Genomic DNA, 12,364 nt, shown 5'->3' on the forward strand with positions numbered 1-12,364 from the left:
AGTTCCACATTTGGACAGAGTTGTCAGAATTGTTCTAGGCAGAGGGAGCAGGTTTAACTAACACAGCCGGGAAGACGAGAGGACAGTGGAGCCTTTTCTACACTTGAGATCCACCAGTACAGCTTGACTAGTAGCTGCACTGGTGGGAGCTTTCTTAGTATATACAAGACCCCAGAGAGTGGTCTGGCTATATTAATTTTAAAAAGCTGCTTGAAGGTGGCATAACATATTTTGAAGGTGATCAGCAAAGGATTTTAAAAGATTTGGCTTGTGCTTATGATTTATGAAGGCAGACCAAGTTTTCACATTAGAAATATTGTTCTGATTTTGCTGGAGAACTTCTGGGAGGTCTTGGGATGTTGGAGTTTTAACACCTTAACTGAAATAACCAAAAAAAATGCATAGTTTCAAGGTTGCTTTAAAAAAAAAAAAAAAAGGCAGATTACAGCTACCCATATATTTTTTGGAAGGTCTTCGTATGTTAAGAGAGTACAAGGCTAAAGTGTAGACACATGACTCAATGGGCCTGTTGTAGTGACTAGATTCCATTTTTAACCCCCGCACATTTGCTTTAGACTCTTTATAGAAAGCATACTGGCTTATCTGAAGTGTAATGTACAGATTTCTTTTAAAAAATAACCAATCCCCACCCCTCAAAAAAAAAAAAAAAAGCTTCTCTCCAAGTTTTAGCAATTTCAAACAATTCGCTGGATAAGTGACTGAGGCAGACTGTTTCATGAAAGTTGCCATAGGTTTTAGGTTCCAGATTTCTGCAGAGTAATAACTGGGGTGAAAATCAGTTTTAAAAAGCAACACAGGGCAAGTTGCATGCAGAAAACTGGGACGGATGTGCCGAATTTAAGTCCGTTTCATAGCTATCTACACTAACTGTAGAAAAAACAATTAGCGTTTTAGTCCTGACAGCTATGGACATACCAAAGGAGGCAGTGGGATCTATTTAACTGATATTTAATTTAGGTTTAGGTTTCAAAGTTCTCCTGTGTATCATTTTAGCAGAAACAGCTAAGTAGTGCTCCCAAAATTCCACACTTCCTCCATGTGTCTCCATGCTAGAAACCAAATGTCTCCTACCCATTTGCCAAAACTCCCAGCTTTTCCTTCCATCCAATGATTTCTGATGCAGTTACGAACTGTCAATACAATCTCTGTGGCATATAAAATTGGAAGTTGAGACCATATCAACCACCATGTTTATAGTTAATTTCATAATTCAGACACTTCTAGAAAAATCTAGATGAAGTTGCCACTACATCTCACTGGGTTGCATCAGGATGTCACAGATTAAAGGGAACCAACGCCACAGTTTAGGTAGAGCTACATGGGCCTCAGGATGGTGTTACAAGGCCTATTTGAGATTTAATTCACCTGAATATATTGGCCTTTGGTTGTCAACTGAAGTCACTGAAACTGGCCTGGGGCTGGAGAACAGCATGCCAACAGCTTCCCCTTGAAAATTCTGCTACCTTTGGAAAAGGCTGCATCTGATAGAGGAATTCTGCTTCAGGAAGGTCTCATGGGCAAGCTCACTCAAAAAGCATTCCATTGCTAGTCACCAAGTTGTTACATACTCGGGAATGCCTTTTCCAAGAATATCTTGTGCCTTATTTTATGTAGAATATTTTAAACATTTACTTTTAACTAAACAACCCAATCTAAAAATGGTAGTCCAGGATTCTGAATTGCAGCTTCATCAAGCTGTACAAAGGTAGTTAAAAAGGGCATTAACTTTGCTTTATTTCACCTTGAAAGAAGAGCAAATGACTAGGAAACGGAATTACAACCTAAAATCAGTTTTTTTCTGACAGAATTCTGACTGATTTTCTGACAGAGCTGCTAGACAGAACTCTAGGCAATACGTTTGTTATTTCAATTCTACAAAGTATCTGCAAGTATAGTCTTGAAAGCAACTAAACCAGGCTAGGACATCTTCATATATCATTTGAATTCAGCTACATTTTAAAAAACCATCATATCAGTGTTTACCCACTATAAGCACATATCATACAAGACAAAGCATTAAGGTTAAAAGTTTAGCAATTTAAAAACGAAGTGACAATATTTAGGCAGAGCATGCTATCTTAATTCTGTCCTACAGTCTGACTGATCACATGTAGTCTATCACACGCTGTTATCCCACAGAACCCCCAATTCATTCATTCAGGTTGGATAATCAATATTTGTTACCCTCACTGTAATGTTTGGTGGCCCCATAACTCCTTCACCACCCAACATGTGATCTTTTCTGCAAGATCTAAAGCTGACTGCACAAGAGGCAGAGATAAGCTGCCCATGGGACCTTAATTTAGCTATTTTCCTAAGTTAAAGTGGTTCGCTTTGAAACCTTCATTATTTTCCATGTCGTTTTTTGTATGGAATTTTCTACACTGAACAATTGACTTCCAGAAGCATAAGGACTGAACCGCTTCTAAGCCACTGAAGTTCTACTACAGATATCCTAGACAGTGGGTGTCTCCCCAAAAGCAGGAGGCAAGAATCCCGGATGGTATGTGGAATTCCACTATTCCCATATGCTGCAAAGGTCCACGAGAACCTAAAGTGAAAAATCACCTCAGCAAGTCAATTCCTCGCAAGCAGAATAAGGTGCAGTCAATCCCAGAATGAAGGAGATGAGAAGTGCTAGTTTCACCCATCTCTTAGAGCTAGAAGCTATTGGATAATGTCGGACAACTGTACTCCACAGGCTGGGGAGTGCTGGGTGAATAATTAGGAGGGAGCCAAAAATCTTCAGCCACATATCAGATAAGGTGACCAGATGGGATGAAGAAAATATCGGGACACATGGGGGGGAGGGGAAGAGTCCCCCTGCCAGCGGAGCAATGAGGAAAAAAAAAAGCGGAGTCCTGCCAGCAGAGAGAGAGAGAGAGAGAGGGGAAAAAACGGAGTCCCGCTGGCACGCGGGGAGGGGGGTGGGGACTGGAGTCCTGCCGGTGGAACAAAAGAAAAAACAGGAGTGTGAAATATCGGGACAAATTGCGTCCCGACCGATGTTTGGTCACAGGACAAACACCTAAAAATCGGGACAGTCCCGATTTTATCGGGACATCTGGTCACCCTAATACCAGATCTCCTGGGAAACTGATTGAGAACACTCAGCTATCTCAATATTGGGAAAGATAATTCCCATTTAAAAAAAAAAAAAAAAACACAAGTGTAGCTTATAACAGAGTCTCTCCCCAATTCTCTCCCCCAAACACAAAGGATGATATATTTATGATCTAAAAATGAGAATCCTCAAATGTGGTTATAATCTTGACATCCAAAGGAAACCTTGTTGGCATAAGAGTATATAGTGTCTTACAGCGTGGATTAAAAAAAAAAAAAAAAAATCAATGATTTAAAAAAATTGTTTTTTTTTTTAATTTAAAGCGGATTTTTTTGATAAAATGCTTTTTAAGGAAAAAACCTATCTAAAGATAGGTTTAATTAAGATGCATTATAGCTCAAAGATCTCTCATCATGGAATAGGGATTATAAATTCTAATTCTATAGTATGAGACAATATATTCATGTAATGTTTAAGGAAAGTTTTGTAAATGCAGTTCCAATAGTTCATGGATTAGGGACCCAATCTTATGGGGTTCCAGGGGCTTCTGTACAGATTATTCGGGTTAATCTTTCTATCTATTCAATGGGACTCAGTGCACAGTCTAGAAGATACCAAAGATGCTTGGTTTTGCAGTTCTCAAACTGTGGATCTCTCTCCAGAGATAACATGCTTGTTAACAGCAAAAATGTTTTTAAATAAAATAGAGGTGAGAAACAGACCTCAACCCTATTTTCCCTCTGCAAATTTGTGTACAGAGAGTCAATCCCTTAGCTCTCTCTAAAAGTGCAAAGACTAGAAGATTGTTGGGGGCGGAATAGATCTGGACAAGGAGAAGTCTGGAGATAAATTCTGAGAAGGGAGGGACAGGCAGTAGAAACAACAGTGAAACTGTTTGAGCAGCATATTCCAGAAGTCTTGAGGTCTTTGAGTGTATCCTTCATTGATTTGAGATCTACCATACCATTCTCTCACTAGAAGGGAAAAACTATCATGGCAGGAGGCCACAAGAGAGACCTAGTTTGGGAATATTTTAATGAAGTTCCTCCACCTGTGGGTAAGACAGGCATGTGTGTAAAATTCAAACGGTGCAACAAAAATGCAAGACCTGGTTGCCCGAATGAAACATCATGAGAAGCGTTCCTTCTCAGGAGGAAGCTGCGTTGAAGAGGATGAAAGGAACATGTGTGAAGATGCAGGATCTTCAGGTTGGCAAACTTTTTTATTTCATACTTCTTTCTTAAGGTCTGTGTCTTCCTTCTGAACTATTCTTGAATTATCATGTTTGAGCAAAAAAAATTAAGTTTTTACTCTATGGAACTATCATTTTAGATGCAGTTGTGATAAAAAATAAATAGCTGAAAAAAGCAGATCTTCCTTTTACAATTTCACCTTTAAAGTAGTACTCAGTGTCAGTGAATGCAATGAGTAATACTAAATGAGCAGTATGATAATTAAATAACTGCATTGACTTATTTTGTTTAGGAGAATCTATCCTCAACATACAGGATTCTGAAGACTATCCACCTTCAAGATCACTATCATTTTCTATAGTTTCAGAGTTATCTGCCAATGATAGTGTTTGTCACATCATGTATGTCACATAGCCACAGTATATCACCTGTAGCGAAAAAAATAAAAATAAGATCTCCATCATCCAGAAACCACCATAGATAAGTTTGTGAGAAGAACCAGCAGATTACAAAAAGAGGTAATTGATGAAAAAATTGCCCAATTTGTTTATGCAACAAACTCTCCTTTCCGTATGATCGAGAACCCACACTTCATTAACATGGTTCAGTCATTAAGACCAGGATACAGTCCACCCAACATAGCAAATGTTCGCAGGCTAATTGCTGGATAAAGTGTATGAAAGAGAAATTGAGCACTGCGCAAAAGATCTAGAGGTCAAAATTGTTAACCTGAGTCTTGATGGGTGGAGAAATGTCCACAATGGTCCTGTTGTATGTGCTTGTGTGACAACAGAAGGAGGGAAGGTCCTCCTTACAGAAACAATTGATACATCAGGAAATGCACACACAGAATACTTACAAGTAGCAGCAGTAAAAGCTATAACAAACTGAAAAAAAATTCAAATGTCTAGTACGCAGCTTGGTCACAGACAATGCTGCAAATGTATCCAAGATGAGAAGAAATTTAGAAGAGAGTCCCAAGCTAACAACATACGGTTGCAGTGTTCATTTGATGCACCTCCTAGCCAAAGACTTCAGTGTTCCAGAAATAAAGGCTAATGTTGTTGAAATTGCAAAATACTTCCGTAACAACCACTTTGTAGCAGCTACTCTGAAAAAAGTGGGAGGAACCAAGCTAACTCTCCCACGAGAGGTGCGATGGAACTCAGTAGTGGACTGTTTTGAGCACTATATCAAGAACTGGCCTAATCTGATGACAGTTTGTGAACAAAATTGTGAAAAAATAGATGGCACTATCACAGCCAAAGTTCTCAACATTGGGCTTAAGAGAAAAAAGTTGAATACATGCTGAGTACCCTGAAGCCTATTTCTGTAGGCTTGAACAAAATGCAGGGAAACGGCTGTTTTATTGCTGACGCTGTTGAAATTTGGAAGGAACTGAGTGAGATCTTAAAAAGAGAAATATGCAATGACAGTTAAATTACAAGCATTAAAAAAAACAAATGGGACAAGCACTATCTCCAGCTCATTTTCTTGGAAATATTGTCAACACTCGGTACCAGGGTCAAAACTTAACTGCTGAAGAGGAGTTGGCTATGACATGGACATCCAGCAATCATCCCTCCATAATGTCAACTATAATAAACATCAGAGCTAAGGTTGAACCATTCAAGAAATATATGTTTGCTGATGTTTTAAAGAAAGTCACACCAGTGAACAGGAAGTCACTTAAGCACTTGGATTCAGAGATGTCGAAGTGATAATCTCACTTAAAGCAGTAGCTTCTTCTGCCAATGTAGAAAGAATGTTTTCTTCATTTGGACTACTTCATTCTAAATTGAGAAATCGTTTGGAACCTGAAAAAGCAGGAAAGCTTTTTTCTTTTCCAGATTATGAACAAACAGGAAAATGAAGGTGAAGACAACTGAGTTAGCTGCAGAAGCTAATATTTTAAGTTTCTCATGTTGACCTGGCTGACATAGTTGACTTAATTTTATTTAAAAAAAAAAAAAAAATTATTTAACTAAAATAGTGAAATGAAATGTAACAAAATCAAACCTGATTTTAAAAAACTTGAATGTTTAACTAAATTAAAAAATTCATATGCTTGTTTTGTTGAAATATTACATGTTTGCTGTTGAAGAAAAAAAATCCAGAATACATAAGGTTGTTTTAATTAAATAAAACAATTTAAATGTCTGTCTGGTGATGTTCTCCTCCTAGGGTTTTTTAAGGCCCGGCTTGACAAAGCCCTAGCTGGGATCATTTAGTTGGTGTTGGTCCTGCTTTGAGCAGGGGATTGGATTAGATGACCTCCTGAGGTCTCTTCCAACCCTAATATTTGATAATACAGTATGGCAAGAAAATCCTCCAAACATTAATGATTAACCTGTTGAATTGGAGATAGTTCACCTCCCAATGACTTCATAAATATCTGCTTCAATTACCAGTAAGTGAAATAACCAATCATTCATTTTCTGACATAGCTGTAAAACTAATCTGAAAAGTTTTCAAAATAAATCACTTAAAAAATGTTTAGTGTACCTTCTAAAAATGAAACCTACATCTGAGTTGTGAAGGGATTCAACCAGGTCTTTCATTTACAAATGACTAGTGGTTGAAGGCCAACCTGTGGGTTAGTACCCTAAGGGCTAGCATGCTAGTTGTTGACATTTCCTCACATTTTAAGGCAAGGCTTCCCAAATGTTTTCATAGCATAGATAACCTGCTGGAGAAGTCTTATGCATTACCTTCCTTCCAAACCACCTACACACCACAGGGCACATAGGAATGCCACACCATGATCAAAATGTCTCAGTAATCTAGAGTCTTTAGTGAGCTACTAATTTTAGTCAATGAAAAGGGGAAGGAAAGTCTTGTAGTGTTTTCTGAATATCTAAGAATCCACCAAGGAAAATAATTTGAGAAAGAACCTCCAGAGGGTGTAAGCTTCCTGAAAACAGAGCTTTTCTTTTGGGAAATGCCCCTTGCTTATCAGGGATTGCCAGTTTAGGGGGGGGGGGGGAAAGAACACACATTAGGAGTATAATATAATCTCTCACTGAAAGGTGACAAGGCCAGAAAGAGTTAATTAACTCACAGACTGACCTGACCCATGGCCGAACTTTAGAGACTGGTTAGGAAGATCTGTAAATGAATAGAGCTTTGAAATGCAAGTCTGCATTGTTAGAGATAGAAGGGGAGCTGTTTGCTCAGGTCTTGTGATGTAAGACAACAAGTCTTGTCTATTACTATAGCTTTGATTCAAAGACCAAAAAAAGGAGTATTAGTATTTAGGAAGACACTTGAGGGAAATAGTATTATTGTCTCTGTGTCTCTCTGAAGGTTGTGGTAACCTGTATCTGAACTGTTTAATGGATAAATTACCCTGTGCTTATTGCATGTTTGGAAGATGTCTGGAAGAAGGAGAGTTAAGCTTATTGTTTTCTCAGGCCGAAAGGCTGCTGGAAATGTATAAGAACCCTGGGACACGATCCTGCTGCATCTCAGGTCTGCTTTGGGTTTCAAGAGGGGGAAACCTTAAGCCACAAGGATTGAGATCCCCAGTCACTGACTGGAACCACCCTGAATATGGACATTGGACTATAACCTATGGACTATTTCTAAAAAGACTTTTGGCAACTACAAGCTCATCTCTGCTATGTACCTGAACCTCAAGAATTAAATTCAAGTCTGTATGTTCATAGAGTGTTGGTTAAAAGATCACTCTTTTCTTTTTAAATAAATTTTAGTTTAGTTAATAAGAATTGACTATAGCGTATATTTTGGGCAAGATCTAAGTTATAATTGGACCTGGGTATGTGGCTGATCCTTTGGGATTGGAAGAACCTTTTCTTTTATATGATGATGATTACTGAATCTTATGTTTGACGTGTGTCTGGATGGAGGCCTGAGGCTGGGTACTTCAAACAATGCAGTTCCCTTAAACTTCTGAGTAACCAGTGAGGTCCTATAGAAGCTGTTCTGTGCTGGTTGGTAAATCTAAGTATTGGAATATCCACCAGAGTTTGGGGTTTGTTTGCGGTTCACCCTGATTGAGTGACCCTCAGCAGGCTCCCACGGGCAGCATCACCACAGGGGGATTGCCTTTTGCCCCACCGGAAGTTAAGATTTTAAGTTATTGCATACTCATTTGCATTCTTCAGATCATTCTGATATCCTCCAGGATTGAATCCTAGATTTGAAAGAACTACCAAGAAAGCCATTTTCTACACGTTTCAGAAATACTGGAATAATTTTGCTTACTTTCCACTATTTGTATCATTTCCAGTAGTGTAGCAATTTAAGTCATGTATTTATTCCATGGGGCCTGTGTTTCTTCCCAGAGATACTGTGCTGATATTCTAAGCAGAGCTGTCAGTGGACCCTACAAATTAAGGGCTTGTCTACACTGTCACTTTACAGTGCCACAACTTTCTCGCTCGGGGTGTGAAAAAACACCCCCCTGAGCACTGCAAGTTTCAACGCTGTAAAGTGCCAGTGTAGACAGTGCACTAGCGCTGGGAGCTACTCCCCTTGTGTAGTCACGGCACCTCCACAAGCCACATTAAAGCACTGCCGCGGCAGTGCTTTAACATTGCCAGTGAAGACGTGCCCTGAGAGTGCTTAATAATTCTCAATAAAAGCTTGTTTGCAGTTGCTTATTAAAAGAAAAAGAACTTTGCCAGACTTTAACCATTTTGAGACACCCTGGAAGTGAGGCACACAATTCGCTGCCACCCGTTAAAAAACTTGCTTAACATGACACAGGAACTGGGTGGCAGAGAAAAATCCCATTCTCCAGGAAAGCACCTTTCCTCCTCACCCCCCCCCCAATCTCTGGTATTTATATGCCCCCCATCACAGTAGTATTGAGCACCTCACACATCTGAAATGCAAAAACACAGAAATCAATTGGTAATTTGCCATTAAACAAAAAGTATACGATTTGAACTTCACAAGTTGAAATTGATAATATAAAATTTTGCAGTGTAGCATAAAGTAGTTGAAAGAAATAATACTTCACTCTGGTTATACCCCACCTCCATGCTAAAATTTTTAAAACAAAACTTTAAAAAACTTGACGTAAAGTCTTCTCATGCAGGGAGGGGGTAGGCACACGGATGCATGTTGGGGGGGGCCACAGAGGAATGGTCAGGGGGCGTGGTGGGGCCTGGGCCAGCCCCCATGGGGGTGGGAGGGAGCACCACCCAGCCCAGCTCTGCCTCAGCCCCAGCCCTTCCCCCAGCCAAGGCCCTGGTCCCGGACAGATTACATTATGGGTACACGGGGTGCAACATTAAAAAAAAAAAAGTTTGGGGGACCATTGTTCTAGACCACAGCAAGTTAGATAATGATGGAAATTCCACAACCTCCCTGAGCAATTTATTCCAGTGCTTAACTATCCTGACAGGTAGGAAGTTTTTCCTAATGTCCAACCTAAACTGCCCTTGCAGCAATTTAAGCCCATTGCTTCCTGTCCTATCCTCAGAGGTTAAGGAAACAATTTTTTTTTTTTTTTAACGTACTTCCTTTTACGTACTTGAAAACTTATGTTCCTTCTCAGTCTTTTCTTCTTCAGACTAAGCAAACCCAATTCCCCCCCCGCCCCAAATCTTCCCTCATAGGTCATGTTTTCTAGACCTTTAATCATTTTTGTTGCCCTTCTCTGAACTTTCTCCAATTTGTCCATATCTTTCCTGAAATGTGGCATCCAGAACTGGACACAATACTCCAATTGAAGCCTAATCAGTACGAGTAGAGTGGAAGGATTTCTTCTCATGTCTTGCTTACAATACTCCTGCGAATACATCGCAGAATAACATTTGCTTTTTTTGTAACAATATTACACTGTTGACTCATTTAGCTTGTGATCCACTATGACCCCTTTCCGTAGTACTCCTTCCTAGACAGTCATTTCCCATTTTTCATGTGTGCAACTGATTGTTCCTTCCTAGGTGGAGTACTTTGTATTCGTCCTTATTGAATTTCATCCTATTTTCTTCAGACCATTTCTCCAGTTTGTCCAGATGGATTTTGAATTTTGATTCTATCCTCCAAAGCACTTGCAAACCCTCCCAGTTTGGTATTGTCCGCGAGCTTTATAAAAGTGTACTCTATGCCAGCTACTACACTTTTTGGTTAAAAAAAAAAAAAAAAAAAACACACCACAAACAAAAACAGTCATTTAACACTTCTGCCATTTCCACATTTTCTATTATTCTTACCTCTTTCCCCCATTGACTAACGGGCCTACCATGTCCTTGGTTTTCCTCTTCCTTCTAATATAATTTGTTTTCTTGTTACCCTTTATGTCTCTAGTTCGCGTAATCTCGTTTTGTGCCTTGGTCTTTCTAATTTTGTCCCCACATACTTGTAGCATTTGTTTAAATTCATCCTTTGTAATTTGACCTAATTTCCACTCTCTGTAGAACTCTTTTTTGCATTTCAGATAATTGACGATCTCTTGGTTAAGCCAGGGTGGTCTCTTGCCATACTTCCCATCTTTCTTCGACAGCAGAATAGTTTTCTCTTGTGCCCTTAATAATGTCTCATTGAAAAACTGCCAACTCTTTCCCCTTTGACTTGCTTCCCATGGGCTCTTACCTACCAATTCCCTAGAGTTTGCTAAAATCTGCCTTCTTGAAATCCATTCTTTACTGTGCTGTTTTCCCTCCTACCATTCCTTAGGACCATGATCACTGTCACCCAAGCTGCCTTCCACTTTCAAAATCTCAACCCGTTCTTCCCTATTTGTCAAAATCAAATCTATAACACCCTCTCCCCAGTAGCTTTCTCCACCTTCTGAAATAACAAACAATTGTCTCCAGTACATTCCAACAACTTATTGGATAATCAGTGCCCTGCTGTGTTATTTTCCCAATAGATGTCTGTGTGGTTGAAGGCTCCCCATCACCACCAATATTGCCCTAGAAACTAGCCTAGTGCTCACACCAGCTAATGGAGTTAGTTTAGATAAAGATCATGGGCTCAAACACGGCTAACTATTCACAAGATCACTACACTGCTGGAACGGATCATTTCTGAGGAATTACTACAAAGTTATTTTAATACATGACCAATCTGGCTTTATTTCTATGGGTACATGATTAAAACAGTCATTTTAAAATATAAATTGATTCAAGCTTGTGAAACAAAAGAGTAAATAAAGTTAAAGTTAGAGGTTTGCTTCTTATGTGAAGTATGGAACACTTTCCACAAGAGGAACTAAACCTGCCCTTCATGGCTTTAAACCCATTTCGTTAGAGGAATGCCCTATGCAGACACTTTATGACTTGCTGAGGAAGCACTATAAAAGGACATTTACCTTCAGAGGATGTTTCTAAGTGAGCCACCAGCAAAAGCACAAGCAGACAGCTGAAAGTATTCAGTTTCTTCTAGTTAAGATGAGTCATGACCAAGAGCTATTCTGGCTAAGTTTTAAAAGTATTCCTTGATATACTGATGCAGTGTTTAAATTTGAAAAGTAAATCCTCAAAGGCATTAACAATGAACATTTCCCACCATGCATTTCCATACAAAAGACAAGTTTTAATCTGTTTTAATTGCATCACAGCCATAACGGGATTGCTGCAAAGTAATTTTCTAAAGTAACATTAACTGTCATTGCAGACACCAATTAACAGCATGCAACACTTGCAAGTACAGACCATTACAAGCAAGTGTTCCATGCAATGATGATAGTTTCATCTGGATGGAAGCCATCTGAATAGTTATTTCTCCTCTGCATTGGAGAAATATTTCATCTAACCCAGTGTTTTAATGTTTACAGTAAAAGAATGCTCTAGTTTATTCCAAAATCTATTCAGTTTTCATCCCAGATACTGTACTACCTGATACTAATTATGCTTTCAGGCCAGAACCACCCTTCGATTAAGAACTATTACTCCTGACAATCTTCCTATAAAATTTCTATATTAGATTTGAGACTGAAGATGTGAACTTTTGCACTGTCAATTCTAGCCCATGCATACTTAAAGTGCCGCCCAGTTTTAAACTCACTAAGTAGGAATTTAAGGAGCTCAGAGGTTGACAAGGAAAAGCAAATGAAGTTGTCATTGTACAATCTGAATGCTTCACACACAACCATTAAATAAAATTTTCA

The 12,364-nt window shown here is 39.1% G+C and overlaps 1 protein-coding gene across 1 annotated transcript in view; it reads right to left on the reverse strand.

Moving 5' to 3' along the window:
* The window catches only part of RAB10 (RAB10, member RAS oncogene family), a 59,458-nt gene that overhangs the window by 23,357 nt on the left and 23,737 nt on the right, over positions 1 to 12,364 (reverse strand). The window lies entirely within an intron of this gene.

This window comes from Trachemys scripta, chromosome 3 (assembly GCF_013100865.1).
Source record: "Trachemys scripta elegans isolate TJP31775 chromosome 3, CAS_Tse_1.0, whole genome shotgun sequence".
NCBI lineage: Eukaryota > Metazoa > Chordata > Testudines > Emydidae > Trachemys > Trachemys scripta.